Consider the following 8,086-nt stretch of genomic DNA (forward strand, 5'->3'; position numbering starts at 1 on the left):
GTTAAAGACCAAGGTGCATGTACATGTACATGATTGTAGAACGAACAGGAGTCTGGACAGCAATTGCATGAGTGGGGATTCTAACAATATTGTAGCTTATGAGCAGGTGAAACTATCTCATACACTGTCGTGCTGACGTAGATCACTCACTGACAGAACAAAGTTCATGGAAACAATCCTTCTTAGTTCTGCTTCTTCTTCTTCTTCTTCTTCGTTTTCTTTTTTTCTATCACACACCCAGCTCGCAAAGAAGGAAAGGACAAGACAAGAGCGAACAGGACGGAAGGGGGGGGGGGGGTTAAAGACCAAGGTGCATGTACATGTACATGATTGTAGAACGAACAGGAGTCTGGACAGCAATTGCATGAGTGGGGCTGCACTAGCGGTGATGATGGGGTGCTATAGGCTCCGTAACCTTTGGTTTCGGTCTCAACACCAGCAGCACACAGCAGTGACGGGGCAAAAATAGACGAAATTAAATTTAAACAAGGGCAAGGGCGAGGATAAGAATTAAGAGGTTGAGAAAAAAATAGAAAGCAGGGAAAGCAGGCAAGCAGTGAAGCAGTGTTGGGCGAGGGCAGTGCTGAACTACATGATATTGTACACGTTGGTGTTGCGATAGTCCGTTGCCCATGCAGCCTATCAAGAGTACATGATATTGAAACCGGTTTTCATGTACTCTTGAGCCTATGCAAGCAGTGCGGACAAGGACTGTCTGTAGGTGGGGGCAGGCTGTCTTACATTGCTGGAAATGCAGCCTGGGATTCGGTCGCTGGAATAACAGAGGCAGGGAAACTATTCCATGTGTCGATTAGGCGAAACGTGAACGAGCCTTTTAGGTGCGGGAGCTGACCTGGGAAGAGTTGTTTGAATCAGGTGGTGATGGCGTTCGACGTATTGGCTCTGTGTTCTACTTTAGCAGGATTGGGGCAGCAGGTGCAGGGACGAGAGTGGTGAGTTGAGGACGTCCAGCCAGGTGCTGTACAGCTTAAAAAAAGAACATTTTCTCCACTTCCAAGTATTGTTTTAGTTCTATCGAAAGTAGTTGAGTGGAGCTAGCAGCCTAGCACTATAGTATAGCTCTCGCCGGTCCATTACTGATGATTTTTTTAAATACCCAGCTCGAAAATAATACTGAACGACGATAATATTGCGACTAGGACAAATGGGACCTGAACAGGAGAAGCAGCAGTGATGGTGAGGCGCTGCATGACGGTGGGATACTGAGCATGAGGCCTGTTGGAACCACGGATGCGTTCAATTCCACATCACCTTGTCCTTGTCACACAGACTAGGGTCCGGCGGATTCTGCCGGGAGAAAAATTGGCAGAATTCGGTACTTTTTCTGGTAAGTTTCATGCATGTTTGGTATGTGGATAAAAAAAATGGAGCAGAATTCGAGGAATTGCCCGCTATAAGGTTTGTATGGTTCTGCCAACTAATTACTTCACTGCTTTTCGAGCAGAATCCGCCGGTCCCTAACACAGACCCCGTCCGTCAGTGCTTCCCTTTCCCCGGAAATCTTTCTGCCCGTTAAAAGAATAGCCTTGTTTACTACAGCACAGACGGGTACGCGGGTGTCTCCAGTTGAGGACGCTATCTACGCGTATGCGTTTTTCTGCTTTGTTGTTGGTCTTGTCAATATGCCTCTCTGCTACCGTAGCGTCAAAGTACACTGCGTTGACTACGCATGCACTGTTTCCTCTCCTTGACTGTGGCTCACAGTATTCACTACCGGTACGAGTCGTAGTTGTTGTTTCAAATCTTTATTCTCACGATAGCCAGTGGCCAATAAGAGATAATAGTGTAAGAAAGGAGAAAGAGTGAGGAAGAGTTGTTGTTGTTGTTGTTGTTGTTGTTGTTGTTGTTGTTGTTTATTTTACTTCGCAGATTCTAACGGGCAAGTTGCCCAATAACAAGAAAGCGAAGGCCAAGAAAATAATAATAATAAAAGAAATAACGGGGCAGCAGAAAATGAATATTAAAGGGGAAGTTAAGGCAAAAATCAAAATTTTACCAGTTGTAGTCTTCGGGGTGCTGAGTCGAATGGTCTTGGTCCGAGAAAGCTGAGACGCTCCCTTCCTACTTGAATCCCAATCGAACTCGCGCACTTCCACCGAAACTGGGTGACTGCGCCCTACGAGATGGGGATTTGTATGCAAAATGTCACTAAAAGCGCCTTTTCGTTCTTATAAAAGCACGGATGACCGCGATTGGCCCATATGTTGTAGTCTTTTGGACGCTGAGTCGACTGGTTTTGGTCCGAAAAGGCTGCGATGCAGCGTTCGCCCCTAATTCCCAATCGAACATGGTTGAACAAGCGGTCACGTGCTCCTGCGTACACCAGTCACCTGGTCACCGTGCCTGCAGGGTACAACTTACTAGCCTGTTTTGACCTTTTTTGGGTGCAGTCCTGTCACTCGAGTTGAACCTTGGTGTGAAAGTTGTCGCCTGCTGGCGTGGTGACCAGGTGATTTTGGCACCCAGGAGCACGTGACCGCTTCTTCAACCATGTTCGATTGGGAATAAAGGAGGAACGCTGCATCGCAGCCTTTTCGGACCAAAACCAGTCGACTCAGCGTCCAAAAGACTACAACATATGGGCCAATCGCGGTCATCCGTGCTTTTATAAGAACGAAATGGCGCTTTTAGTGACATTTTGCATACAAATCCCCATCTCGTAGGGCGCAGTCACCCAGTTTCGGTGGAAGTGCGCGAGTTCGATTGGGATTCAAGTAGGAAGGGAGCGTCTCAGCTTTCTCGGACCAAGACCATTCGACTCAGCACCCCGAAGACTACAACTGGTGAAATTTTAATTTTTGCCTTAACTTCCCCTTTAAGAACTCAGATGGTGAGCCTAGGATCTAGGAACAAATTTCCATGTGACAAATAATAAAAAATAAATAAAAGAGCGGGTGGTAGAATCTACACATGGTACAGCAGTCTTCCTATTCTGAATTCCCTGAACGAAGCAGAGACAGTAGCTGGGTACATGTAACTATTACACAGCAGCACAGTAGCAAGAGAGCTACCTCGGTCGACATCAGTGGACGTGGACTACGAGTGGACGTGGACTATACTACGAGTGGATGCGACATACGAGTGGATGCGACAGCAACAGTGACTGGAATACTGGCTGATACGTTTCATGGAGCGAGCGTATGGGGGATGGTGCGGATGTCGCTGGGTAGTGCGGGTGGTACGTGCGCTCCGATGTTCTTCTGTCCGAGTTGGTACGAACAAACAGCAACAGATGGGCGCAACTCTGTACTTTGGCTGTGCACAGTACCCGCTTTCTTAATTGGATGCAAGTGGTCGTAACAAGTACAAGATCAAATGAACCATAACAGGCTGTCCAACCGTCCTGCTTTGAGCAGGACACTCCTGCTTTGGACCAAAACATTTATATACATTTACATGCATGGGAGACAATTGCCTTTGTATACATTCTATATATTATAGGTGTCCTGCTTTGGAAAGGTGGCAAGGTTGGACAGTGAGCCATAACACTGTACACACGCGCGCATCCAGTGCTGACTCGGAGACCTCTGATCTGGTCGGACTAGCTGGACTCGCCTCACCTGCACCTGCACCAGCTCGCGACAGGCAGTTTCTTGTCGCAACTGTCGCACTGCAGCCTTTGTTATCAACATTACCATGATTACCATGATTACTGACAAAAGATGTTTCGTTTTCCGCTTCAAAGGACATGTACATGTATGTGGTAAAGCAGATGAGCATCACGAGCGAACAGACTCATTGGTTCCGGTTCGCGAGGCTCCTTTCTCGTCGCCTTCCTGGTCTAAAAGCCTGATTCATACTGTCTTCATCTCGCGTACGGGAAACCCATCGCGCGACCGTCGCTAGGCCCAGACAGATCTTTCGGCAAAATATCGAAGAATTAAAAGAGCGGAATCTGGCGGCCGGCAAAATCGGAGCAACATATCGAGATGTTGGGTAAAATCGATGCCTGATACTTGGATTTCCCTGTTTCTTACTCGTTCAGCACACACTGCACCCAGGACGAGACCATGTCACCGAAATATCACTGGGATTCACTGTGGATCGACATGATTTTGGAAGAAATCAGGGACACGTGCGTGGAAACCTGTGTTGAGAAACCGACCCTGCGATTTTTATGAAACGTTGTACGGGATTGTACGGGAAGTGGATAAAATACACGTTTTTCCGGAGGAAAATGGAGCAAAATATCGAGTTTCTTGTGCCAGGCTCGGCAAAATATCGAAGATTTCGCAGCAACATTTTGCGGCAAAATATCGAGGCAAGCGGAGCAGAATCTGTGTGGGCCTAACCGTCGCGCGATGGGTTAACGGTACGCGAAATAGTTGAGCTCAGATCAACTTTTTAAAGATCACGAGTCATGATAACAAGAAAGGAAAAAGAAAGAAGAAAAACCCGTACAAACAAACAGGATAGAGTGAGCAACTGGGAAAAAAGTTATAGCGGCAGCTGACATTCAGCAGCAGCCAACGAGGCTGAGGACGCTGCGGCATCGCTAAACTGACTGTTAGGCCGACGGTGGCCGCGCAGGCTTGCAACGGTGGACCTGACCAAGCTGAATACAAACACTGATCTGACATGAGCCATTACAATGCTGTAGGGCTCGTTCTTTTTCTCAGACATCATACAGACCAACCGCTTCAGGAAGGTGGAGACAGCCTTACCGGTGCCGCCTGTGGCGCTGAAAACCAGGGGCACAAATGAAGCTCTCTCGACTTCTCTGACGCGTTCTTCATAACAGCGGCCCTTCTCGCCTTCATGTCGCGCGTATGTGGAGGGCAGGGACTGAGCCGAGTTTGAGGCAGCATGGGGATTGAAAACCCGCACATCGAAAAAGGTGCGCTCAAGCTGGCTGCCCCACACTCCACTGGCAGCAACATCAAGCCGTGCACCATCGTCGCGGATGGCTGTGCGGTGGCGAAGCTGTTCGCCGGTCAGAGGCTGCAGCCCTGGCTCCACGGCCACATCCTTCCAGATCAGCTTTTTCACGACGCAACGCGTTTCCCGAACGCAACATGAAGTATGAAAACCCTCTGATCAGATGCCACACGCTGTGAGGAGATATCATGAAACGCATGGCCGGCAGCAAACTGTACATTGCCACGGTACTTTCCGGCCGTGTAGCTGTGTGTGCGGGGGGGGGGGGGGGAAGTGGAGGAGGGGATAAAAGCCGCAGATTTTGGCTCTTTACCATAATATTGCTACTCAATCTGCGGACAGAACTGCTTCGTCCTTTGTGTACTCATCAGCGCAGCACAGAGTAACACTGAATACTGTTATAATCTTTACTTCAGGATTTCCCAAAGGCCATAGCGGGAAATTTCCTATTTGAGACATTGCAACACCACTGAACACACAGCGAAGATTAAGTCTCGATAACGATGGCGGCCAAAAGTCAGTTTCTTCTGCTTCTCACCGCTGCATTTGTGGTCTGTGCAGCTCAGGGCAAGCCTGTTGCAGAACAACCGATGTTGTTAATTAGAGGCATTCCCTCTTCAAGATGTAATGTTACCAAGACCAACGTTACGATATTATTACGAGACACGTTGCGAGCAGCCCTACGAGTCGAGAAGAGACGTATCCGGATCAGCAGTGACTGCGACCACCAGGCCTCGCCGAACAAACTGTTTAGTTTCTGCACTGAGCTCGCCATCTGTGATGAGCGGATACGTAAGAACGGCAGAATTAGAATGCACTTTCTTGCGATGTCCAGCACCGGCGCTCTGACAACGATGGTCGTGGAAGATGTTCCTGACCATAAGATATATGCCCATCTCCGGTCTCTTACGACACCGAATCGAACTGCACTCTTCACTACGGACATCCGGCTCACCGCAAGGGCAAGCTGCTCTTTCACTCGAAGCTCTACGGGCAACGGCCAGAGAAGGGCTAGCTGCGACGAGGTCCACCTGAAGTCTTCCGGTCTGCACACAGACCGTTACGTTGCTGTTGAGGCCAGGCGCCCTACCTATAAACTACGCAACGCACAGAGAAGAGTGGTAAACGGGGACGTACAAGCGTGCGCGCACTCTCCCGGACCTATATTTTCAGCAACTGACAAAACCGCTAAAGCCACAAGCATTGGGTTCAGAGCACAACCCAGTCAAGCCCAAGCGCTGCCCTATCGTGGACTTCACTGACGCGATGTGTGATGACTTCTGCGGCTCCAAACGCGGCAAGAGGTGCACTGGATCGAAGTGCCCATGTCGCCACTCTCGCCGGTTGCTTAGCTACTATACTTTGCTATGAGTACCAGTCCTAATCATTTATATCGGCTTTCTTTCAGAGGGTATGTATTGGCCTCGTCATTTATAGTACCCGCCAGGCAACTAACTTAGCTCACTGAGCCTACTCTCTGCGTTACTGCTAGTCTAAAGCATAATTGTTGTGATCATGATCCACCAAGAAGATAGATATCATTCATTGTCTGCAGGCATATTTTCCCTAGAATAGTTTTGCTATTGATTATTCGTTAGCTGTTGCGCCAGTGATCATGATGTCATGCTTCGTGGCTGACCCTACAAGAGACTTTCTACACACACACACCCACACACACACACACACACACACACACGCACGCACGCACATACACCCATTATCGTGATCATGTTTGTACATTTCTGTCAGCATCATCAGCTTAAATTATGGCGTATACTGCCACGATCCTAGGGTATAGAGCTTTGAAACAGATCCTCATGGTCTGGCTGTGTCCTTCAGATATTTTTTACTTTCCTCTCTTTCTCCTCTTTCATTCCAGAGGAAAGTCCCTCGGATAGGCTCCCGCAGCGTTCGGTCTGTAATTTTCAAATAGAATTATAACAAGCTGATGATGGCTCCTGGCCGAAAACGTGATTGAGAAATGAAATTGTGCAGCAAAGAGACCGCTTGTGTTGGTGATGGTGCAGGTGTTTCCATGTTAATGAAAAAACAATCAACACACATAAAGTATAACTCTGTTGTACAATGTATTTGAGTAGGATCCTCATTCCCTACCGCATTCTACATTTCATGCCATTGTTTTCAGCATGTCACTCTGTGGTCCAATCCTCCGCCATTACAACTTGTGTTTGGTTTGCCCGTGAAAATGGCTACATTTATGATGATGCTCATTAGCCATTGGCGGACTATGCTCGGCCAATCGTCAAATTATACTTTTGATAATGCCACAATTATGCCAACAAATATGCTGAATTATGCTGAATTATGCTCGGGTCCACTATGTATTCACGCTGAGGATTGAGAAACCACGCATTCACACATGGCCATGCCCTAAGCATAATTTTTGTCTAAACCGAAAGATTATGCCGACCTTACACGTTGGAATCCGTATATTATGCCGGAGCATAATATTTTGACGAAATCCCAAGATTGATAAATATGGTGGTAAAGACACACCTGGCAATATGGCGGTAAACACACGCCTGCCCACACACGCTCTCTAGGCTGCAAAGTTCTGGCACTGAGCTCTCTTTCTCACCACCACCACCATCAGTTCGCGCCTGGCGCCTGGTCGATGCATGGCTCGCGGTATCCGGCATAGCAGGCTGGTACATCAAGTAGCGCATGGCACATAGATGATGACACAGCAACGACATAGCTCGATTGCGACGTACGTTTCGTCCCCGCTGGACTCATCAGGCAATCTTCTTCTTGGATGTCTCCTGCTCGTTTGGTCTCACGAATCCAAATAAAATCAATCAAAGCCTTCAAGTTCAAGGGCGGCGAAGAAGTGAAACAAGGAAAGTACCGTACTGGCAATATATATGGTCGCAGTGAGGCCATGAAGCGTTACATTGGCACATGTTTACCGCACGCAGGGCGTTACATGCAAAGTCGCACAGGAGCCGTTACACAGGTTTCTATATTGCCGCAGTCCTTGTTTTGCAGGACTTCCTGCTGCGTCCAGTTTTGAACTTTTCACCACGCGGTACACGTGCTTTCACAGTTTTCAGCCTTTTTTGCAATGAAAAGATCGCCGCAACCCGCCGGACGCGCGTTACCAGGTTACGAACGCAACGAAAATTTGTCGCACTAGCCTGGTCGCGCGTTACGCCGCACCCCCCTG

The sequence above is a fragment of the Sycon ciliatum genome, chromosome 4 (assembly GCF_964019385.1).
Source record: "Sycon ciliatum chromosome 4, ocSycCili1.1, whole genome shotgun sequence".
Taxonomy (NCBI): Eukaryota; Metazoa; Porifera; class Calcarea; order Leucosolenida; family Sycettidae; genus Sycon; species Sycon ciliatum.